Source organism: Schistocerca nitens, chromosome 6 (genome assembly GCF_023898315.1).
Source record: "Schistocerca nitens isolate TAMUIC-IGC-003100 chromosome 6, iqSchNite1.1, whole genome shotgun sequence".
Classification (NCBI taxonomy): domain Eukaryota; kingdom Metazoa; phylum Arthropoda; class Insecta; order Orthoptera; family Acrididae; genus Schistocerca; species Schistocerca nitens.
In genome coordinates this window covers 42,780,376-42,806,318 of record NC_064619.1, presented here as the reverse complement: position 1 = coordinate 42,806,318, position 25,943 = coordinate 42,780,376, and the positions used below count along the sequence as shown (strand labels likewise).

General features: G+C 40.0%; 1 long non-coding RNA gene across 1 annotated transcript in view; it reads left to right on the top strand.

Moving 5' to 3' along the window:
- LOC126262546 (uncharacterized) overlaps window positions 1-25,943 on the top strand; it is a 55,325-nt gene that overhangs the window by 21,597 nt on the left and 7,785 nt on the right. The window contains exon 3 of the long non-coding RNA XR_007546739.1: window positions 11,663-11,773. This is a non-coding gene — a long non-coding RNA (uncharacterized LOC126262546). The remainder of the gene's footprint in view (window positions 1-11,662; window positions 11,774-25,943) is intronic.

The following is a 25,943-nucleotide window of genomic DNA, read 5'->3' as shown; positions in this document are numbered from 1 at the left end:
ATAGAAATCCTTGGGTAACAGAAGAAATATTGAATTTAATTGATGAAAGGAGAAAATATAAAAATGCAGTAAATGAAGCAGGCAAAAAGGAATACAAACGTCTCAAAAATGAGATCGACAGGAAGTGCAAAATGGCTAAGCAGGGATGGCTAGAGGACAAAAGTAAGGATGTAGAGGCTTGTCTCACTAGGGGTAAGATAGATACTGCCTACAGGAAAATTAAAGAGACCTTTGGAGAGAAGAGAACCACTTGTATGAATATCAAGAGCTCAGATGGAAACCCAGTTCTAAGCAAAGAGGGGAAAGCAGAAAGGTGGAAGGAGTATATAGAGGGTCTATACAAGGGCGATGTACTTGAGGACAATATTACGGAAATGGAAGAGGATGTAGATGAAGATGAAATGGGAGATAATATACCGCGTGAAGAGTTTGACAGAGCACTGAAAGACCTGAGTCGAAACAAGGCCCCGGGAGTAGACAACATTCCATTAGAACTACTGATGGCCTTGGGAGAACCAGTCATGACAAAACTCTACCATCTGGTGAGCAAGATGTATGAGACAGGCGAAATACCCACAGACTTCAAGAAGAATATAATAATTCCAATCCCAAAGAAAGCAGGTGTTGACAGATGTGAAAATTACCGAACTATCAGTTTAATAAGTCACAGCTGCAAAATACTAACACGAATTCTTTACAGACGAATGGAAAAACTGGTAGAAGCGGACCTTGGCAAAGATCAGTTTGGATTCCGTAGAAATGTTGGAACACGTGAGGCAATACTGACCTTACGACTTATCTTAGAAGAAAGATTAAGAAAAGGCAAACCTACGTTTCTAGCATTTGTAGACTTAGAGAAAGCTTTTGACAACGTTAACTGGAATACTCTCTTTCAAATTCTGAAGGTGGCAGGGGTAAAATACAGGGAGCAAAAGGCTATTTACAATTTGTACAGAAACCAGATGGCAGTTATAAGAGTCGAGGGGCATGAAAGGGAAGCAGTGGTTGGGAAAGGAGTGAGACAGGGTTGTGGCCTCTCCCCGATGTTATTTTATCTGTATATTGAGCAAGCAGTAAAGGAAACAAAAGAAAAATTTGGAGTAGGTATTAAAATTCATGGAGAAGAAGTAAAAACTTTGAGGTTCGCCGATGACATTGTAATTCTGTCAGAAACAGCAAAGGTCTTGGAAGAGCAGTTGAACGGAATGGATGGTGTCTTGAAAGGAAGATATAAGATGAACATCAACAAAAGCAAAACGAGGATAATGGAATGTAGTCAAATTAAATCGGGTGATGCTGAGGGGATTAGATTAGGAAATGAGACACTTAAAGTAGTAAAGGAGTTTTGCTATTTAGGGAGTAAAATAACTGATGATGGTCGAAGTAGAGAGGATATAAAATGTAGACTGGCAATGGCAAGGAAATCGTTTCTGAAGAAGAGAAATTTGTTAACATCGAGTATAGATTTAAGTGTAAGGAAGTCGTTTCTGAAAGTATTTGTATGGAGTGTAGCCATGTATGGAAGTGAAACATGGACGATAACCAGTTTGGACAAGAAGAGAATAGAAGCTTTCGAAATGTGGTGCTACAGAAGAATGCTGAAGATATGGTGGGTAGATCACGTAACTAATGAGGAGGTATTGAATAGGATTGGGGAGAAGAGAAGTTTGTGGTACAACTTGACTAGAAGAAGGGATCGGTTGGTAGGACATATTTTGAGGCATCAAGGGATCACAAATTTAGCATTGGAGGGCAGCGTGGAGGGTAAAAATCGTAGAGGGAGACCAAGAGATGAATACACTAAGCAGATTCAGAAGGACGTAGGTTGCAGTAGGTACTGGGAGATGAAGAAACTTGCACAGGATAGAGTAGCATGGAGAGCTGCATCAAACTAGTCTCGGGACTGAGGACCACAACAACAACAACACTCAAAAAACAGTAAAATATTTGTGAGAACCAAGATCATAATATTGAGCGATTCTCCTTTGCTACCTATTGTATCCTACCACCAGATTGGCTATGACTAATGATAACAAACTGCCAACAGCAACAGCCAATGGAAGAGTCGGGTACACTGTAAGTGTACTTCAGGCCTCATATGGAGCAAGGCAGTATCACAGATGGCCTCCACACAACCTCCCTACTGATCCCTGCAACTTCTGAAGGAAGTATCATCAGAGAATAATTATAAAGTCTGGGAGTCAAAACAGCCTTAAACGTAAACTTCATGAGCTTACACAAATAAAGTGTCTATTAAATAAATATATTTTCTGGGTCCTTCTTTGTGCAAAATATGTTTGTTGTTTTTATCTCTTTACTCATACAGTTCTCACTTATGTTAAATCGTCATCAGTGGGTTACCCATTAATTTACTTAACAGCACATTTTTATCAGTTGTATGTTCACAGCAATGCTTCTGTGTTTTAATATTACCATAGTTTGGAATCTGCTTTTTTGTTGTTTGTGGTAGAGGTATTCAGCAGATAATAAAATAAGCAAAACTCAGTGATAATCGTGTGACATAAGTGATACATATATGGGTAAAGAGGGAAACACAAGAACTTGTTTTTATAAAGCCAGAACCCTCAAAACATTTTTTTTTTTTTTTAATTACAGCCGAAATGAAGCACATAGTGATCTTTCGTAAAGAAAATCACCTAAATGTAAATAATCTGTTCACTTCAATCAAACGTGACCAGTTTTCTTCCAGTGGCCAAAATGTTCTCCAGCAAGTCATTGTTTCTAAGACAAAACTCAGGGCTGTCATTAAAAGATTCCCTACATTTAGATAAAAGGCTGCATGGCCCCCTCTGCAGTACTCACCTGTGAAAGCAATTGTAATTTATTTCAAGCTAAGTCTGTGCATTTGACATGTAAATTCTGTCATTTTATGGACCATATGTTTCTTAGGGAAATAAAAAACTTGAGAATGATCAATTTCACTGCACATCTTGCAGGCTTACAAAACCTGTTTTCTGCACTCTACAAGGGGTCATCATCAGCTGTACGAAATCTCCAATTGCAAACAAAATCAGAACATTGCTCATCTTTCAAGCTATGTAACTGATTGCCACTGTGGTTGCCAATTGACAAACGTTTTTGCGGTAATGGCCACTCTCATTGGTTCTGCTGCTTTGCATAGGATTGATTCTTCTCGTTGTTGCACTGTTAGAAATATTCTTTGGTTTAGCTTTCATTGGGTATTCAGATTTTTTTGTAATTTGTAACAAAATTTGTAAAAATATAGTCAGCATTGGATTTAGATGCAGTTTTCCCTCATTTCAAGTACGTATTACGCCATCACATAGGTCCTCTTAGGTAATGGAAAGTGATATCAGTGTTTATATATAAAATAAACATTCCATTTTTCTTAATGATTACCAACATTTATGATTCCATTTAATTTGTTTCTTAGCAAACAGTGTATACTGTAAACAGATTTTTGGTGTAATTTGCTCATGACTTACTGCTCTGCTGCATCACTGACGAGACTAAAAAATTGCAAACTAATATCAATCTCCAATATTCGCAAATTTCTGGAGCCAATTTGACAGTTAGTCTAACTCATTTATTAAGCTGACACCAAAGGCTTATTCGCTTCAAACTACTTCTCTCCGGTATTTGAAAGTGCCTCCAGGTAGACCTCTCACATTTATTTACATCCTAACATTGGAAAAAGTTTCCATAATCATCATATAGTGCTTTAGAGCACTCCAGAAACGCTGTGCGATATACAAGTGGACCTGTGTGTCGTCCTCAGTAAATCATCTCTTCTTTACTTAGGGAAATCCACTCATCCCTAAATGGTACACAAATGCAATGTTTGCAGATGCAGGTCTTACCAAAATGCACTGAATGCCTACCACAGTATCTTTAATGAGAAATCACGACTGTGCTGTGGCTGGTTATTGTGCCATACTTGTACTGTACTGGTCTGTAAAACAGTTTTAAATTAAAATCCAAGTTACAGAATTTACTGCCCTTACAGGCGGTATAGTCTGGAAAGCTTGTAATGGTACTGCAGGATAGGCTGTGCTGAGAAATAATTATTAAGAAAAAAAGTGAATGTATTGCACCATTTCCAATTTAATTAGCATTGAAGTTAGCCAATGAGGTTGTTGCACATGCAGATTCAACCAATCTGCCAGAGAAAGTGTCAACAAATGTGTTCTTCATTTGGTTTTCTCATACCAAACAAACGTAGCTTTTGCTCACCTGGGTTAAATTTATCACTTCTGAAAAAGACACATTTTAGTTGGTAATGAGCATTTCAGCAAGCATTAGCTCACAGACCCACTTAATGAATACCAAAACACAAAGGGCAGCGAAAACAAGCAGGAAGATTTACATGTTCAGCAGACTAGACAGATAATAGTGTCATACCTAAATGAGAAACTTGAAGCTTTTTCCCCCTGGTCAGTAGCATGTAGACAAGCTATGGCTCAAGTGTAAAAGAATAGTTCACTATACCCTGGATGGATAGGTTCCCAGTAGAACAATTCATAATGGGAGAGGTACTCCATGGTATACAATCACCATAGAGAAACTTCTAGAGAAACTCAGACTACTGCATAATAGGTATGAAACAAAGTATGGTGCTATAGATAGAAAGATACTGAATGAAAAACATTTGGCAATGAAGAGAGCAATGTGTGAAGCATCCAGTGACTACCGTCACGGATTGTTGTCAAATGATCTTTCACAAAACCCAAAGAAATTCTGGTCATATGTAAAGGCTGTTAGTGGCACCAAATTTAGTGTCCAGTCACTCACGGACAAGACTGGAACTGCAATTAAGAGTAGCAAAGCAAAGGCTGAAATCTTAACCCTCTTTCTAAATATTCCTCTACAAAAGGAAAACCCAGGAGTTTTGCCCCAGCTTAATTCTCGTACCACTGAAAAGAGGAGTGAACCAAATAGTGTCTGTGGCATTGAGAAACAGCTAAAACTGTTAAAATTGAACAAAGCTCCAGGGTCCAATGGAATTCCTATTAAATTCTGTACCCAATTCACAGTTGATTTAGCCACTCTGTTAACTATGGTCTATCATAGATCCCTCAAACAATAAACTGTGCGCAGTAGTTGTAAGAAAGCTCAGTTCACATATGTCTACAAGAAGATTAGCAGAAACTACCATCCAATTCCTTCACATCCATTTGTTTTAGAATCTTGGAACATATTTTGAGCTCCAACGTAATAAAGTATCTCAAAAAGAATAACCTCCTCCCAGCCAATGAGCATGGATTTCGGAAATGTAGATCCTGTGAAACCCAACTTTCACTTTCCTCACATGACATCCTGAAAGCCATGGATCAAGCAAGCAGGTGATGCAGTATTTCTTGATTTCCAAAAAGCGTTTGAGTTAATACCACATCCACGCTTATTATTGAAAGTACAATAGTATGGTGTATCAGACAAAATATGTGACTGGATTGAAGATTTCTTGTTGGGGAGGACACGTTGTCGTGGATGAAGAGTCATCGACAGATGTAGAAGTAACATTGGGTGTACCCCAAGGAAGTGTGTTGGGTCCCTTGGTGTGCATGTTGTGTGTTAATGATTTTGTGGACAATATTGATAGTAGCTCAGACTTTTTGCAGGTGGTGCAGTTGTCTACAGTGATGTACATTTGAATGAAGCTGTACAAATAATCAGTCAGACCTTGATAAGATTTCAAAGCAGTGCAATGACTGGCAGCTTGTTTTAACCCTAGGAGTACTAACATATATTAGGTTGCAAGGAGCACCAGCCAAGGGCAAATTTTGCCTGTGTTACAATAAGCTGTAAATCCTATTAATATGTATTTATTTTAAGTAATTGTGTTTCCAATGTGAAACCAGTTTAACAGGAAATAATGACAACATAACTAAAAACAGAATTTTTTGAACATGTATGGTGAATTTAACAACAGTGGAGATATATTGGACAATGAAAGTTTGTATAAACTAGAAACATAAAGTCTGTACTCGAATAGTCAGGCTTTCCAAAGCTTCTATGCATCTTTGATCTACGTACTGAATAATACAGTTTTCTCCTTGAAGGAAAGTTTCAAAAACAGAAACAAAACACTTGCACAAGTATAGGGTATGGTACGTTGAAAACTTTCGAAAAACAGTCTTCACTTGGAGAGAATACTGTCATTTACAGATGAAATTTACCTGCACATGTTAACTTGTTTTTCGTGATGTTGTCTCTGGCGCTCTGGTTATTTGCATTCTTCAAGCATATTTAGCATCTTGCTTTCCTAGTTAGTTCCTCATATGCAGCAGTTTTGGTTACCTCTAGTTTCTTTCCAAGGGTATCTCCCATTGCGCAAAAAATAGGCGGCCAGAGTCCTTTTAAGTCCTCGGATCACTCTTCTACATATAGTTTCAAAAGTTCAAAGCCTAATTCTTGGATATACAGTTTTCTAGTGTTTGATTTCCCTTCATTCTTTTAGCCACATTCATCTTGAACAGTGTGTATGAGTTTACTGCAGCTATATCAAGTAGGCTGTAGATCATTGGAAGTGGCCAACTTCTCATGCTCGTTTTTGTCCTAGTCATTTGATCTATGGCATCCACTCCTCCCTTAGTGGACTTATATTATGGTTTAATGTGGGTTTTCTTTTTTGGTGTATCAATGTCTGCTCCCGCTTCACAATGTTATGCAGCATCAACAGATTTTTTTTAGTTTTCCTTTGTGATGTAAGAGACAGTTGTTATTAAGGCTTCTTAATAGACGGATCTGTGAATGCAAATTTGGAGGAAAGTGGCTCTCTGTCTACTCCCATCCTAAGTTATTGCGTTGTGTGTTTTCTGTTGGATTTGAGCGTCCCAAACATTTTAAGTTTGTAATCTTTGTACTGAATGTCCAATTCCACAGAAGTGTAGAAACAGTCAGTTGTGATATTGTAGCCTGTATTCTTTATTGGCTCCACCAGTCTCTTCACAATCTCAAGAGGACCTCATTCACAGGTAGATCTACTTTTCCAGTATGCACTTCCGTTTTTACTATGTATCGTTCAGTTATACTTCTAAGATTTCTACCAAGTATACCATATTTTCCAGGTTTGTCTTTAAGGAAAACTGTGAAAGGACGACGACATCTGTAAAGACATAGTATTTCATCAATTGTATTGTGAAGTCCACTTCTGAAGTACCTTGCGAATATTCCATTCAATTCTTCAAATAATTCACACAGTGGTGAAAATTTGTTTCTTATATGTCTTTCTGCCCTGATGCCTTTATCATCAAAGCGAAGAATTTTCAGTAGCTGATATGCTCTTGGCTTACACATAGTTCCTCTTTATTTGGCTCTTCCCAACAAATTTAATCATAAGTTAGCTAAAGAAGTATTGGTGTCCTGGTTAGTTCCCATTAGAATTAAAATTCTTATCAAAGCATATACGCTCATGCTCATAAATTAAGGATAATTGCAGAATGTGGTGCCACACAACATGGCACTACGCAAAACTGGTGCTAACAGCATAGGCACATAGGGAACACACACGACATGGATCTGTAAGTCCACGGTATTTGTGATAAGTTGAGAAAACGGTCCCGAAACACATGTTCTACAAAACTCCACAGTTTCCCCGACATCAATACGGGATACGATCACTATGCACATGTACACAGGCCGCACAACGGATTGGCATACTCTGGATCAGGTGGTTGAGCAGCTGCTGGGGTATAGCCTCCCAGTCTTGCACCAGTGCCTGTCGGAGCTCCTGAAGTGTCCTAGGGGTTTGAAGATGTGCAGTGATACGTTGACAGAGAGCATCCCAGATGTGCTCGATGGGGTTTAGGTCTGGAGAACAGGCAGGCCACTCCATTCGCCTGATATCTTCTGTTTCAAGGTACTCCTCCATGATGGCAGCTCGGTGGGGACCTACATTATCATCCATCAGGAGGAAGGTGGGACCCATTGCACCCTTGAAAAGGCGGCAAAATGACATCCTGATACACCTGACCTGTTACAGTTCCTCTGTCAAAGACATGCAGGGGTGTATGTGCTCCAATCATAATGTCACCCCACACCAGCAAACCACGACCTCCATATAGGTCCCTTTCAAGGACATTAAGGGGTGGTATCTAGTTCCTGGTTCACACCAGATGAAAACCCAGTAGAATCACTGTTCAGACTATACCTGGATGTGTCCATGAACATAACCTGGGACCACTGTTTCAATGACCATGTAGCGAGTTCTTGACTCTAGGCTTTACGTGCTCTCCTGTGGCCGTCTGCAGGCACTGATGGTGAGATATCGGTCTTCTTGTGGTGTTTTACACTGTGGATTTCCCATACTGTAGCACCTGGACACATTTCCTGGTCTGCTGGAATTGTTGCCATAATCTTGAGATCACACTTTGTGGCACACAGCCTCCAGTCACCCTATTATTCTGCCCCTCATAACGTCATCAATACGTGTTCCTTGAGCCATTTTCAACACACATTCACCATTAGCAGGTCTGAAAATGTCTGCACACTTACTCGCTGCACCGTACTCTGACATGCACCAACATATCTCTGCGTATGTGGACTGCTGCCAGTGCCACCGTGCAACGACCGCAGGTCAAATGCACCGCATGGTCATACAACGAGGTGATTTAAACCCGCAAACCGCCCACCAGAGCATTGTTTCACCATGTATCAGCATTATCCTTAATTTATGAGCATGAGTGTATTTCAGAAATACTAGCAGGGGGTAATTGTTTTCTTTCAGCTTCTTCATTTGCATGGTCAACAATTTTCTGTACTATTTCAGGAGTGAAAAATTTCTTGAATGACTCACGTATACTTGTTACTTTCCCAGCAGTAGTTATTCCCTGATTTTCACAGACTGTGTTGGCAAAATCCCTTTTACAATGCCTTGGAGCTTCTGCAAGATACACTCTACCAGAACTTGTAACATATTTGTTTGTAGCATTACCTACATGGCTTGTTTCTTCTTCATCTTCCACTACTTCATTATTCGCTTCTATGTCTGTGTGATCCAACTCAAAGTTACTGACATCTGATAATTCGTAGCCTGGTAAAAGTTCTGCAAGAAGTTCTGCATCGTTGAAGTCTCTAAACACATTTCAGAAAATCTACTTTACAAGGAAAATGTTTGCTCTGTCTTGACAAACTGCTAATAATAATATTTGCTTTGTAAATAAAAAAATGCCTTCTCTGGCTGCACTGTATTTTTTTCCTCTCCCAGATGCTCTTCGCCGTGTTTTTTCCCCACTTTAAGGCGTCATAAGTGGGACACTTTTCTTTTGTTACGTATTATTTGTCGATTATAAAACAGTTCACCTCTCGCTTTTTATGTAAATATGTGGTTACTTACAACAGTTTTTTGTGTTTTTAGTTGGCATCTTCATTTCCTCTCATCTGATCACATGCTGGAGGTTGCTCTAGTGCTCTATTTACAGAACATAAGCATGCTTTTATGTTACAAACGTTTTTCTTCCCACTTTTAATTTTGTTTGTCCTAGATGTTCTGGTGCACTGTCAGTCTTCTGTTGCCAACATAGACATTTGATCAACTTTGAACTTCAAAATGTAACTACTTTTAGTTCATTGTGTATCCCATCTTGTTTGGTTAAATCTCAAAGATGATACCTTAAAGTGAAAAAAGACAAAACACACCTGGGAGAATAAAACACGATGCGGCAGGAGAAGGCATTTTTTTTATTTACAAAGCAAATATTTCTGTGCTTGCTGCGGAGAATGGGCACACAAACAAACTAGTTGCTAATAATAATGGGTAGTAATCCACAATGAAAATGAGACTCAACAATTAGACTCTCAACAAGACACTGTAAAACTCACATTTGAGGTTGCCAACTGAAATTTAATAAAAGAAAAATGTAAAGGCAATGTTTGTCCATGCTTGGCAAAATGTGCCTTTTTACGGGCAGTTTTGGCCTGTGCTTGGTGGTTGTGGGGTTAAATGTTCAAAAACATTAAACTGTGCATGTTATGAAATGAAAAATCCTCTAAATAATATTATTAGTGAGTCACAGCTGGAATCTGGAAAATCATATAAATACATGGGTGTAACAGTTAGTAGGGATGTGAGGTGGAACAATGTGGGTAAAGCAGACAGCAGACATTGGTGCATTGGTAGAATACTAGGAAAATGCAATCAGTCTACAAAGGAGATAGTTTACAAATCATTCATTTGACCCATTCTAGAGTATTGGTCAAGTGTGTGGGACCCATACCAAATCGGACTAGCAGGGGAAACTGGAGAGAAGGGCAGCACAAATGGTCAAAGGTTTGTTTGACCCATGGGAGTGTCTTACAGAGATGCTGAAGAAACTGCACTGGCAGACTCTTGAAGAGAAACGTAAATTATCCCAAGAAAGCCTACTTATGAAGTTTCAAGAACCAGCTTTCAATCCTGAATCTAGGAATATACCTATGTGTCTCTCATGTAGGGATCATGTGAACAAGATTATTTTAATTGAAAGTGCACAGAGACATTTAACATAGATTCTTTCCGTGCTCCATACACGAATGGCAAGAAATCCAAACACAGTTCTTAGGTAGGGACCCACCATTTTGTAATGAATGTCTTGAATTAGCCTAACATAGTGGTTATAGAGATGAAATATAAAGCTCTTTGTGATGTGCCAAACTTTACCTCGTTCAGAATAACAAAATAATTGATTGCTAATCGTGTATGGACAGCTGCCATAGCAGGAACCAACCAGAGAATAAGCTTAGGCACATGTTTTCTTTTCAGCTCTCTCATGTTGTGGTGCTGATTGTAGAATATTGCAGGTGAAAGTGTAACTTCTTGGGATTTATATTTGCTGTATGCTTTGAGTGTCTAAACAGCATGTATAATTCATGCAACATAATTCTTGATGTTACTCCTTAGCAAATGCAGAAAATTGATATGCTATTCAATCCTATGCAACCACCTTCATTTCAGCATAACAACTGCACCCTACATCCATTTAAACCAGCTTACTATATTCATACCTTGATTTTACTTTAAAATTTTTACCCCCTCACCCCCTTTCCTCAGTAACCAAACTAATTATTCCTTGATGCCTCGGCATGTGTCCTATCAACCTATCCCTTCATTAGTTAACATATTTTGATGTGATTATAACTGCTTATATAAATGCCTGTGAATGGATTGTGTTTTAGAATTGCTTAGATGCTGGAGCAGCTGACCACAAATTTTCAAACAATTTTCTTATTTGTGGTTGATTTCTGTTTTGTGAAATAGCATGTCTCAGTGACCCCAAATAAAGTTCAGAACACATCTCCCTTTTTGAACATTTTGGTTTGCTTCAGACTTAATATCATTTTGTTAGTATTACATTTGTGAATCTTCTGTGATGATACTTTCACAGCCATAATTTCAGCAGACACAACATTAAATGTTGGGATAAAAGAAACATATTTCGTTCATTGATCAGTTTGCAATAGCAGCCACAGTAAGCACTGCTCTACTGAGACAAACAGGAAATGTCAAATGTTTGAAGTTTTTGTGGTATGCAGATGTTTAACAATTAGTTTGTTGACTGTAAATTGTATTTTTTACATGTGTAAGAATGTGATTTTACTTGGTTGTCATGGATTGGTTTGTAGCTGAATTTATGTCTTGTCTGAAAAATATGTAGACAGAAACAAGATTAATAGAATTAAAATGACTAAAAAAATTTTGTTTCAGAAACAAGCTCTTCGTTGTATTGACACAGTACAAGAAGTTGGGATCATTCATTACTGTATGTAAGGAGGCATCTCGGACAATTAATGGTGTAGCAGATGTTTACCATGTTCGGTGAGTGGTGATACTACTCGTTTTATTTCTGTGTTACTTGCAGCAACTTGAGAATCCATAGCTAGCAAAGAGTTGAAAAAGTAAAGGACACTATGCAGTTTACCATCTGTATCTTACGTTGGCCTTTTTGGAGCATAATATTTTAGTTTTGCGTTTCACACACAACTTTGTATATTGACAGTATGGATTGATCAAATTTCCAGTGCAGAATGCTGGCAGTTCTGCAAGTCGTGGTTGTCTACAGTGCTTAAAGTGAAAGAAGAAAATGAGCACTGAATATGTGGAAAAACCAGATGAGACCACCAGTTGCTTCTCTTATTCTCTCCCATACTGAAAAGTCAAACACTGACTTATTTTAATCACAACAGAAATTTACTTTTTTGCTAAAGTTTCAAAAGACATTTGTCATATTTTGGAGAACTTTTATGGTTTCCCTTCAATGCAGTGTGACATTAATGCAAAGAGAAAACCTGTAGAAGTGTCAAAAGATTGAAATCCATTATTTACTTTGAAGAATAACCTTTGATTGTTAACCTATTGACTTCTGTTGGTGGGTTAACTGGTCATTATCCTCTGTTCCCCACGTGCTATTGACAAATTTAAGTGCAGCCTCTGGGTTTTCCTTTAGCAATTAGACAAGTTCACTTGGCTCTCCAAGCCCTCTGAGTGATGACGATTAGAATAATCACACCTCTGCTCAGATGCATGCTTGCTGTTGACAAGTTTAAGTGTACAGTAGATTTTCTGGCTCTTATCTCTGGAGCATTTCATAATTCAGATTGCAAAAATTGTGTTTGAGTATTTTGTCTATTGTGTTCTCATTTTGTCACTTTAAATTTAAATTTACATCTTACTGTTCATCATGATTGGCATTGTAGTCTTGGACATATGAAAAGTGACAACGATGACAAATTATTTGATGCCGACATAAGTGATACTCCTCCACCAATTCTTAAAGCAGGTGTAACAAGTAACAACTAACAAATGTTTCAACAAGAGATGCGGTTATTTGTTCATCTGAATCTGAGGAATCTGATAGTGAGAGTGAAACACTTGGGAAGAAATTGGTTTAATGACGAATTTGATTGGAAAGAAAATGATTTTTGTCCACTTAACCACAACATTTGATGATTCGTCTTCAGGATACAGTCAACTACAGAATGATACATGCATTGTGACATTCTTCTGGTTATTTTTGACAGAAGATACTATGCCAACAAATACAAAGATTAGAGGTTTAAAGTGCCATGGTGTCCTGTTTCATATGTGAAATACATAGAAATAAAAGTACAGCATACATTGTGTCAGGTATACAAAAATAAGAAATGGTTATCTGTTTAGTATATTGAACTACTCATATATCAACGGAAGTATTCATAAATCTTGATTTCCATTGTCTCAGAGATTTTATTGCACATAAAATGTTCCATGTTAGTACATTTTCATAAACCATTCAGGCTCGTGCACATCTCGTCCTTTGTGGCTATCTGTAGATGAATTGTGCAGAAAACACACAGGAAAGGATGAATACATTGAAATGTGTAGACCTAATTTTGAAAATTATGAAATACTGTTAACTGCGTGATGGGGAACTAGGAAGTCCATTTGCTGCATTTCCTCTGTTTGTGTGCAGCATCGTGGCTGTAAACACCATGAGTAGGGAACACTGCTTGGCAGATCCATCAGTTTGATGTGGTGTAAGTTACCTGTGATTGTTCTTCTTCCAATACGGTTGACTTTTAGTCATAGATCATTCTCACAAATAACCCATGTTACACTAGATTTATGATGAACAAGTTATTGGAAATTAATGAAATGCATTCCCAAATTTCCTAACAGGATGATAGCTCTTCCTTAGGTGTACTGTTTACATAGTGTATTTTTTACAGATGGTAATCTGCCTTCCTTCACTGATTGGGCATTTGATTAGTCAGCAAAAAATTGTTCACGAAGCTACCAGATAACTCTAATGCTACAGTAATAGTGAAATTAAAATGTTTTTTTTTTTTTTTTAAAGTGATTCACAGCAAATCCCAATATGTGAGACCTGTCACAAATGATCAGTACATTTTGTCAACCTATGAAGTAGCAGGATGCTTTTAACTACGCAAATAACATAGAAGATAACTGTATAATTGATGACTCCTCAGCTGCAATGAAAAATTTAATATGCACAAGAATGGAAAGTAACCGATAGTGTGTGATCCAAAAATTTCTGCTGAAGTAAGATCAAATTTGTTTATTTCTGTATTTATTAGAGCAAAGAATACAAACAGTGCAGTAGGTGTTATTGACTTGTAGCTGTGAAGGAATACTGAACTCCTGATCTGTGTAGAAAGTGACATGAAACAGTTGGAATGTGTTACCAGAATTGCATCAGAAACTAGTGAAGGAATAGCCTTTATTAAATTTCTGCAGGGTTGTGACAGCTTTTAATTTGTAGACAGCTCTCAAAGTCAAAAACTAACTTTTATGTCTACGGAAATTTTCCTCTTGGTGTAACAAACCTTATAGTGGCAGAAGGAAACATATTATAAAAAACTCGTGAAGCTTTCAGCACAGTGAGAGGCAGGCTACTGGGGTATCTCCCACCAGGGAGAAGCCTTGATGCATTAGGTGACTGTGACGTAGCATCAGTTTGGCATGTTGCAAGTGTGTCTGCAGCAGTCACAGGGCTAAGAGGAAAAGGTAACTAAATTTGCAATGTTGAACTCAATTTCTTAACATTGTTGCCTAAATGGTGGTGATCCATAAGTGAAGAGTCACTTCTGTGACACTCTTAAGTTACAGTACTCTACTTTAAGCCACAGTCATTGAGCCTTTATTTTGCAACTGGTTTCAAGATCTATTGAATTAGATTCACTGAAGTGAAATGAATAATTTGATGTATACCTACATTTGCATCTACACTCTACAAGCCATCTCATGGTGCATGGCAAAAGGTACTTCTGATACCGTTATCCATTCCAGTGTCTCTGTTCCTTTGTGAATTGTGTTTGTGAAGGACAATTGTCAAAAATCCTCACTATGAGCCTTAATTTATCAGATTTTTACGTTGTGGCCTTTTCTCATGAGGTCCACTGTTGAGTGATACTAGTTGTTTTCCTATTCCACAATCCAATATCTTGATATCAGCCATCTTGGCATTCATGGAAAAATTGAAAGGAGGACCTTTATTATGATCTTCTGCAGTGGAAAACTTTTGGAAGAACAAATTTAGTATTTCAGCTTAACTCTCTCTCTCTCTCTCTCTCTCTCTCTCTCTCTCTCTCTCTACCCCCCCTCCCCCCTCTCTCCCCCCTCCCCCCCTCTCTCTCCATCCCCCTCTCCTCCTCCTCCTCCCCCCCCCTTTTCAAAAAAAAAAAAAAAAAAAAAAAAAAAAAAAAAAAAAAAAAAAAAAAAAGAAGAAGAAGAAGAAGCCCCCCCCCCCCCTCTCCTGCCAGTGACCATTTTGGATTTGTTCATCTTTTGTTTATCACCAAGATTTTGATGTCAATAAAACCTGTTCTGTAGCTGTCTTTGTTTCCTATACCTACATCTGTGCCGAATTGCATGGCAGAGGGTACGTCTCATGGTACAAGTTACTAGCGTTTCTGCTCATTCCATTCATGCGGAGTGCGGGAAGAATGGTTGTTTGAATGCCTGTGTGTGTGTGTGTGTGTGTGTGTGTGTGTGTGTGTGTGTGTGTGTGTGTGCTGTAATTATTCTAATCTTGTCCTCACAATCCATATGTGAGCAGTATGTAGGGGTTTGTAGTATATTCTTAGTCATCATTTTAAGCCATTTCTTGAAACTTTGTTAGTAGATTGTCTCGGGATAGTTTACATGTATCTTCAAGAGTCTACCAGTTCAGTTTCTTCAGCATCACTGTAACACTCTCCCATGAAACAAACAAAGCTGTGATCATTTGTGTTGTCCTTCTCTGTGTACACTCATAGCCCCTGTTAATCCTATATGGCATGGATCCCACACACTTGAGCAACTTGATAACACGGCTGTTAACCCATGGCAGATCTCTCACAGTTTTCAAGGGCACAAGCAGTTCTGAGGAATATTTAACTTCACCTTTTTTAATGTCATCCATTTGTGCACCATATCAACGTCCCCAAAGCTGTAGCTTTGATGTGGACTGCTCACATACTCTGCAATTTGTGCCATGTCACTCTTCTTAAACAAAAATATTTTCTTACCTTCTTGAACATTCCATTAACCCCCCACCCCAAACCCCAGTTCCATAGAGAATCAAACTCTCATATATAAAACAGCTCTTGTTTTAGGAAGAGCTAGTTTTTCAAGCATCTCAATGTTTATGATGTCAATATCTCCTGAACTGTGACATACAGGGATGAAATTATGCAAGTGTATTCAGTGATAAATGTCGATAAAGCCTACAAATTACATTGTGAATAGAGTTAGAAGTAAGGAAGTAATAAATTCAAACTTCATACTTGATAGTGAAGTTTCAGTGCATGAATAGCCTAAATATAGTAAGTAATAAAAAAATGTTCCATTAATTATTTTGCAAGAGTTTGCAGCGAGATAGGGTTTCGATTAGTTTCTAGTTATGTGGAATTTTGATGGAAGTAATAAAATGCCCTTATTTTCAAATATTGGACAAATATAATCAAGCTAATTTGTGCACCATGAGCTACAACAGCCTCAAGACAGAGTTACTAATTGTAATGCTTAAATTATTGTGATAACTCATTAATGGAATATTATACGCCTTAATGAGCAATTATAACACAATTTTAAATTTGGTAAATAATTATATGAAAAACTGGGTTTTTATCCAAGGCATCATCCATGTATGCATCTCACTACAAATATCGACAACATATCCTCTTCCCCCTTTTTTTCTGCCCATCTCCTTCTCTCCCATTTCTCTGAACATCTCTCCCTTAATTCTGTTCATACTCGGGCCCCCTTACCCCTCTGCCCAAGTACTCGGGCCCCCCTTACTCCTCTGCCCACGTACTCGGGCCCCCTTACCCCTCTGCCCACGTACTCGGGCCCCCTTACCCCTCTGCCCACGTACTCGGGCCCCCTTACCCCTCTGCCCGCGTACCCGGGCCCCCTTACCCCTCTGCCCGCGTACCCGGGCCCCCTTACCCCTCTGCCCGCGTACCCGGGCCCCCTCACCCCTCTGACCGCGTACCCGGGCCCCCTCACCCCTCTGACCGCGTACCCGGGCCCCCTCACCCCTCTGACCGCGTACCCGGGCCCCCTCACCCCTCTGACCGCGTACCCGGGCCCCCTCACCCCTCTGACCGCGTACCCGGGCCCCCTCACCCCTCTGACCGCGTACCCGGGCCCCCTCACCCCTCTGACCGCGTACCCGGGCCCCCTCACCCCTCTGACCGCGTGCCCGGGCCCCCTCACCCCTCTGACCGCGTGCCCGGGCCCCCTCACCCCTCTGACCGCGTGCCCGGGCCCCCTCACCCCTCTGACCGCGTGCCCGGGCCCCCTCACCCCTCTGACCGCGTGCCCGGGCCCCCTCACCCCTCTGACCGCGTGCCCGGGCCCCCTCACCCCTCTGACCGCGTGCCCGGGCCCCCTCACCCCTCTGACCGCGTGCCCGGGCCCCCTCACCCCTCTGACCGCGTGCCCGGGCCCCCTCACCCCTCTGACCGCGTGCCCGGGCCCCCTCACCCCTCTGACCGCGTGCCCGGGCCCCCTCACCCCTCTGACCGCGTGCCCGGGCCCCCTCACCCCTCTGACCGCGTGCCCGGGCCCCCTCACCCCTCTGACCGCGTGCCCGGGCCCCCTCACCCCTCTGACCGCGTGCCCGGGCCCCCTCACCCCTCTGACCGCGTGCCCGGGCCCCCTCACCCCTCTGACCGGGTACTCGGGCCCCATCAACCCTCTGCCCCTCGTACTCGGGCCCCCTCAACCCTCTGCCCCTCGTACTCGGGCACCCTCAACCCTCTGCCCAGGTACTCGCCCCCCCCCCCCCCTTACCCGTCTGCCCACGTACTCGGGGCCCCCCCTTACCCGTCTGCCCACGTACTCGGGGCCCCCCCTTACCCGTCTGCCCACGTACTCGGGGCCCCCCTTACCCGTCTGCCCACGTACTCGGGGCCCCCCTTACCCGTCTGCCCACGTACTCGGGGCCCCCCTTACCCGTCTGCCCACGTACTCGGGGCCCCCCTTACCCGTCTGCCCACGTACTCGGGGCCCCCCATTCCCCGTCTGCCCACGTACTCGGGGCCCCCCATTCCCCGTCTGCCCACGTACTCGGGCCCCCCTTACCCGATTGCCCACGTACACGGGCCTTTTGGTCACCGTGACGCCCTCAATCACCCGCTAAGTGTTTCTTACTGCCACAGTACTGCTTTGCAGATAATAAGTGTGATGCACACACATGCACCCATGCACCTCCTCCACACACATGATCTCCCCCACCCCTCACTCACACACACACACACACACACTGCCACAGTTGGAAACTTGCCTACCATTAGCATAGTTAAAATTATAATATAATGGAATATGAAAAGGTATGAAATCATATATCGGTGAAGCATATTTGGAAATATGAAGGTGTAAGCCAAGATCCAGCATCCCCACTCTGGTATTAGAGACACACAACTACTGACCAAATTTGCAGAACCTTTGGAAATAAAGGCACCTAGCTCTCATGGTATTGCGCATGTGCAGGAGTACTCTGCTCAGGTGACTGGTAGGTTCACACAATCATCCTCATGTGTGTAGAATGTTCCTGGAATCATTGACACAATTTGTGAACGGTGAAATCGTGTATTGTGTTGCTGCAGACAAGCCAACAGGAGCATACAATTTGACAGTAAGTTGCTGTATCTTTCACTGGTGACAGGCAGTGGCACGCGTGTCATGAGCCCCATTTCATACTGTGGAAACATCCTCGACAAGGAATTAATTCCACCATCTGCCTAATTGGTACTGATTAATAAGTGACATGTTTTGTCTATGTCACTTAGACATGCTCGTACCATTGCCATCAGCCTATAACTGTGCATACTTCAACTTTCCAGTCTAGATGACATTTTTCAATACTTGGAACATCTGATGGCTGTGTTCGTGTGCCCTTGCTAATGTTTGTCCGAGAAGAGTTAACTATGTGGAGCAGTTGTTTCTTTACCTTAAAATGAGGTGGTGATGCTAGATGGTATGACTGCTAACCTGTTGTTTACTGCTCCTTAGCCCATCCCTTTGCTGTTGTAAACTGTGGTAATAAATAACATCGTGTCCTTGATATGCTGTTGCGCATGGTAGATGAAGCTAATGGTGGTATCTACCCCAATTCAGGTTCTCGGGATTTCCTTCAGCATGGAGGACATGAAAAACCAAGTGATTGCACACCCCCTTTGTCACAGTGTGCCACAGAAAAGAGAGAGAGATACTCTGCCATAAAAATCTGTGCCCACCTAGCCAGTGATGTAAAGAATTAATCAGTGTATACAGGGTGTCCCATTTATCTTGACCAACCTAAATAACTGTTTGTCCAGATGCAAATTACAAAATGTTTCAAGCAAATCTTCTTTAGCTGTCAGGGGGACATCAATCAGCATGATTGCCTTCATTGTAGCTTTGTTTTTTTACAAAGATATGAACAGCAGTATGACTCTTTTAAATGGCACACTGTATTTTTTATTCGGTAATTAATTTCATCTCCTTAAGACCGATTCAAAGATGTATCACAGTGCACCATTCACTTTAACACGACGTTATTAATTACATAACACAGCATTGACGTTGATGTTCCCAGTACTTAGTGCAGGTATTCGGGGTAATGGAACACATCCACATGCTGACATTGACAGAGGACAAATGTAAACATAAGTAGAATGCACACCTGTCATTCTGTCAACCATCGTCAATTGAATAGCTGTGTGAGTAGAATGAACACCAATGAAGAGAAGGTAGAAATGCTGCTAATCTATGGGGAATGTAAGTTAGCAGAACAGTAATTGCAATACTGTTTGCTTATGTACATGTACACTTGGTACAGTAGTTTAGTCCTTTTAAATACTGTTGTGTAGAGTAGGCATACAGTAAAGACTATCGTTCCTACAAACTGCATCAACGTAGCTTTTCTTTTATTGTTGTTGTTGTTGAAGGTAGGAGAAATGCTATGCAGGCAGCGGAACTGCACAGAGAGCGATATCCTTACAAGAACCCACCTTCCTGACAGATGTTTTCTCGTCTTGTTGCGACGTTTCAGGAAATGGGAAGTTTTGACCCACGACAACTCAATTGTCATGGCATTCTCACAGACGAAGCTGCCGATGTTACTATTCTCATTTCCACTGCTATGAATCCACATGTGAGCACACGACAGCTTGAACACGAGATTGGCAATCCTAAAACCAGTGTACATCGTATTCTTACATCCTTGCCATTTACACCTACATCAAGAATTGCATGGATACGATTTCCAGAATTATGTACAGTTCTGTCAGTGGACACAGTAGCAAATCCTCGCCAACCCAAACTTCTCCTCCAATGTTCTATTTACCGATGAATGTTCCTTCTCAAACAAAGGACATGTAAATATAAGGAACATGCATTATTGGTCCAGCGACAACTCACGATGGCTTAGACAGGAAGAACATAAGCATCAATGGAGATTTAACATCAATTATTGGTCCTTATTTCGTCGATGGCAGTCTAAACGGCACAACGTATGCCAAGTTCCTCATACGAATTCTTCCTACACTTCTGGATGAAATGCTGCTAAGAACCAGAATGCTTGTGTGGTATCAACATGATTGATGTCCAGGACATGATGCCTGGCATGCATGTTGTGTTCTGAACCAAAGGTATCATGCCAGATGGATTGGTCGAGGAGGAACAGCAGCTTGGCCTGCTAGGTATCATGATTTAAATCCTCTGGACTTTTTTATTTGGGGATGCATTAAAGATGTTGTCTAACGCGATATTCCAATAACTTCAGAGGACATGCAGGAATGTATCGAGCTTGCTTGTAATTATCTTCAGCCAGGCAACACTGGAAGCAGTAAATAATTCTTTCATTCAATGAGTGCACCAGTGTATCGGTGTCTGGGGTCATCACTTTGAGTACCTTTGAATGTTCTACTCCTGGACAATGATACAGGAGAGTCAAAGTCAATTTTGTGTTGTATTTTTACTTGGTTTTCATTTGTTTTCTTACAACTCCAGCAAGTGGACGAGTTTGTGATCCTGGGCTCAAAGTCAGTGTTGTGTTTTGTAATTAATAAGGTTGTGTTTCAGTGAATGGTACACTGTAATACATTTTTGAATAGGTCTTTAGGAGAGGAAATGAATTACCAAATAAAAAATACAGTGTGCCATTTTAAAAAGTCATACCGCTCTTCCCATCTTTGTAAAAAACAAAGCTACAATGAAGACAATCTTGCTGATTGATGTCCCACTGACAGCTAAAGAACATTTGCTTGAAACATTTTGTAATTTGCATCTGGACAAACAGTTATTTAGGGTGGTCAAGATAAATGGGACACCCTGTATAATAAAAGTAGGTTTGTGTGTGTGTGTGTGTGTGATACCAAAATTCTGCAAGTGAATTTCACTGACCCCAGAGGGTTATATGGTGTGGTAATGATGCATTCCCCATCCTTGAAGGAGGTTTTATTTTGGAACTGTGGCGTTAGTTATCAAGAAGCTATGTGTGTTTAAAGAGGACATTTGTTCACAGTGACGTAATAAGTGTTAATGTGGCTTTCCTGTGCATGCTGCTACAACTCAACCACACACTCCTGCAGCTTCACGGGGTTATGTGATATGGTAGCCCTACATCCCCTGTCCATGAAAAGGTTTGGTTTGGAACTGCAAGGGTTGGGTTTGAAGATATAGGTATCAAAAGAGGGCATCACGCCGGATGACTTCTTATGAGAAGACAGTGAAGTAGCTTGAAGTCAAGTGCCGAAGTGGCAGAGACTGGCCAGAATATTCGTTCTGGTACATTGGAGAATGTTCAGAAATGTCAGAATCTTCCAAAAGATTGTAGAATGTTGTAGATCTCCGAGGTAATCTGGAAGTAATAGGAGCTGCATTACTTACATGTAATGGACATTTTTGGCAAATGTTTCCAGTTATTCTAAAATCAACTCCAGCAGATGAAATGCGTGTTTGAAGAAGTCATTTTGTTGGTCTCTAGTGAGGGATGTACAATTAAGAACAAACATGGGAGTTCAACTTCCCAATGATGAAGTAATGGAACATTTTGTTGAAAAACTCAGTGAAGGCATCCACCCAACTGATCATGTAAGTAGCCAGATTGAGCTTGTAAATAATTTGCATAACATTGTCAACAGACAAAATGAATTATTAGATAAAGTTATTGTGAAAATTGTTCAAAATTACTCAAGTTGGTTATTCGAAAGAGCCATTTTAGCAGCAAGAAATTAAGTAGTTAACAATATTAATTTAAAAATTCAAAACAAGAAATGGTTGTGATCAGTTATCAAACAATATAATTAGAGTGAAAATAATGTCAAGCAAAGATAAAGAAAAAAAAGCATTTCTAAAATATTCTTGAATGTTATTAATTTTAGAAGATTCTAGGAAGTTTCCAATTTAAAAAAAAAAATGTTCTTGAATGTTTTGGAGTGTTCTCAGTGTTGTATAAAGAAGAGAAGTGATTGGCAGAGTACTTAATTTCAGATTAGGGTTGTGATGAATACTTCAGTAGATTTGAAGACAGGGAGCATTTTTGAGCATTCGAAAGTACCCTTTAGCGTGGCATTCTAACATTTTTATGATTTTTTTGAGTGTTCTCGAGTGATTTCGAATGATTGCAGAAAATGAATAAAAATAAAAACTGTGTGGAGTGGCCATTTTTTAGCTAGTACATATAATAAAATTAGATTCAGACACAAATTAAAATCATTTCTGCTTGACAATTCCTCCTACCCCAGACAAGAATTTTTAAATATAGAGGGTCAGTCAGGATGGAAGTTATATGTTTTGAGGGGTGATAGTATTAGTGATTATGAACAAAAAAACTTCATATGGACATATCCCCTATTCCGAGTGGTTTCAGAGATATATCACTTTTGTACGTTTTTTGTGAATAACTTGAAAACTGCACCCTCTGGTGAAAATGTATCGCAGTACAAAATTAAACTATATTAAATTTACTACAAAAAAGGTCCTGTTCATTTTTTTCTCTAGAACTAATGGTTTGTGTGAAGAGAGTGCGAGAATGTTGAAAAACTCACTCGACGCACATGCGCTGTAGCTCATAGTTTTTGTAGGCCAATTTGAGACAGCAAGTTGAGACGATCAGTTTGATACGGGACACTTGTGGTCAATAAAGTCGGGAAACTACCTCAAATTGGCCTGCGAAAACTACGTAAGCTACAGCGCATGCACGTGGAGCGAGTTTTCAACATTTTTGCGCTCTCTTTGCACAAACCATTAGTTCTAAAGAAAAAAATGAATAGGACCTTTTTTATAGGAAATTTAATATACAGAAGTTTAATTTTGTATGGTGACATGTTTTCATTGGATGGTGTGGTTTTCGAGTTATTCAAGAAAAACATACAAAAGTTATATTAAATGTGTTCTATCTTGGAAACCATTCAGAATAGGGCATACGTCCATATTAAGTTTTTTTGTTCAAAATCACTAATACTACCACCCCTCAAAGCATCTACCTTTTCTCCTGACTCGTCCTGTATATATCTGTGTGTGTGTGTGTGTGTGTGTGTGTGTGTGTGTGTGTGTCTATATATATTATTTTTCTACGTAATCTTCCTGTATTTCAACCCACCTTGTCCAGTGTTTCACACATTTTTTGATTCTAGTGGAAAAAGTTTTGTGGTTGCACCTGTAACCAAGTTTGCACCGCTTCAACGACTTCTGCATCAGTTGTGATTCATCTTCCCCTGAACGCTTCCTTCAATGGTCCAAACATAGCGAAATCACTCAGAGCCAGGTCTGGTCAGGACTGTGTGCTGTGTGGCTGGTGTTCCAGCAGTTCGAATCTTAACTCCATTATTGTTCCACCCATCCATTTGGCAGAATGTGGTCGAGCGTTATCTTGCTGCAAGGTGACACCGTTTTGCAGTTTTCTGTGTCGTTTGAATCTGATTGCAGGTTTCAGTTTAGTTCGCAACACATCACAATAGTTCTCACTGTTCACAGTTTTCCCATACGGGATGAAATTAATGGCCAACACATCTTCCATGTCCCAGAATAGTGTTAGTGTTATCTTACCAATTGATGGTTGATGTTTAAATTTGTTAATTTCTGGCGATGATGGGTGTTTCCAAACCATGCTCGCAGCCTTACTTTCCGGTTTGTGACGATGCTCCCACATTTCATCTACAGTAACGATTTGCTGTAAAAATCCATCTCCCTCGCAGTAATAACAGACCAAATGTTTATGAGAGATGTCCATCCTTTGCGCCTTACGCTGTGCTGACAGTTCATTTGGTACCCATCTTGCACACTCTTTGAGAAAATTTAGACAGTCATGTAAGGTTGAATATGCTGAATCATGACTGATATGTAAAGTATTGGCAATTTCGTCCACTGTGATTTGTCTGTTTTCCATCACCATACCCTCAGTGACTACCAAATTTTCCTCCAATATTGACATCAGTGACCTGCCCGATCTTTCCTCATCATATAGAGAAGTTCTTCCATTTTTATATCTTGCTTTGTGATAAACTGCTGTCACCACACTGTGCTTGCATTTGACGAATAATTTCTGCAGGTTTGGACAAAATGCGAATCACTGCCCTCACTTCCTCCTTGGTGCAGATCGACAATGGAGCCACCATGTTTCACCATCTGCTACAATATGATGACTAACACAGTAATAAGAATGACATGTTGTATAGAATTGTTGCAGATGACAATACTTCAGCCCTGGATACTAGTAGTGTTACCAAGCCCTGCTTTACTTTCCGACTTCCCCTTGTATGTATATCTAGTGTACTTGGGTATAAATCACTACATGGAGATAAAGGGGTTGCTGAATACCTATTTTTCACTGAGAAAATAAACTGTAATTGAGGACCATTTTAACAAAACTCAACAAATGCCATTTACAAAATTTTACAGGGGAGAGAGTTTTTAGTTGTATTCAGTATTGACGCTTCAAAGAATATAATACTGGTTATCCACGTAGGTAGGGATTGAGGAAAGAATAATTGAAATTCATCACTACCATCCTATATTTAGAAAAAAAAAAGTTGCAACTTTCAAATTTTTTCAGATCTGCACATATACACTTTTTGTGCATGTTTCTTCTTTATTTTATTATGCCAGGTGTTATAAATGTATATTCTAAGCATTTAAATTCAGTGGGTATATTACTTTTTGTAGACAGTATCAGTGTAAATATTTTTTAAAAAGTCACATGAACAAAAGTTTCACAGTAACAAAATCTGTTTCACACATCATAAAGCAGTGAGAAGCTTAAATGACAGCTAAAGCAATATTACGTATTTTAACACAATTTTTAGATTTAATACTGTGTGAAATCCAGAACAATACTGAAACATGGTATTCTTTGATTTAAAAGTTCTTTATAATACTGAATTTTGTCTTCAGTATTATTCGCATTCCCTTGTACAACGATTGAGTAGAACTCTTTACTTTCCGGTGAATCATTTTCAAAAAAAGACACCAATTTCTTCACGTCATTAGATTTATTTTTGCTTCACTCATGGCAGTTGAGGTGCTTCAAACATTATTGGAGCACATCAACATCTACCAGTGAAGCAAAATAAGTATTTTGAAAAAGGTGTTTTGTCCTGGTCATCCGACTTTCTACATAATGCAGTACTCTTGCCTCAAATACCTTAAAAAGTAGTTTGGCTTTCATTACACATTTGGAAATTGATTTCTTATTGTGACTATACCAATCTTTATCCAAAACTTTAACCTCCCCAATTTTCCTTACATGTCCTAATTTCTGAGGGCAAAGCGATTGTTTCATGTTTTTTTAGTTATTTTTCAGTAAGGTCAAAAACACTGTCAGGAGGCAAATAGCTACACCCACATATTGAGAAATAATGCTCAGTCCTTTAAATACCTTTGTAACTCATAGGCATTGCCATCTTTGTGTAGTATTTGTTTTGGTAGTCAAAAGAATAAAATAATAATCTGAGACTAAGATTATCTGCACCTTCTTTCATTATATCTTGCTCTAAAGGCTCGGTACCACACCTACACT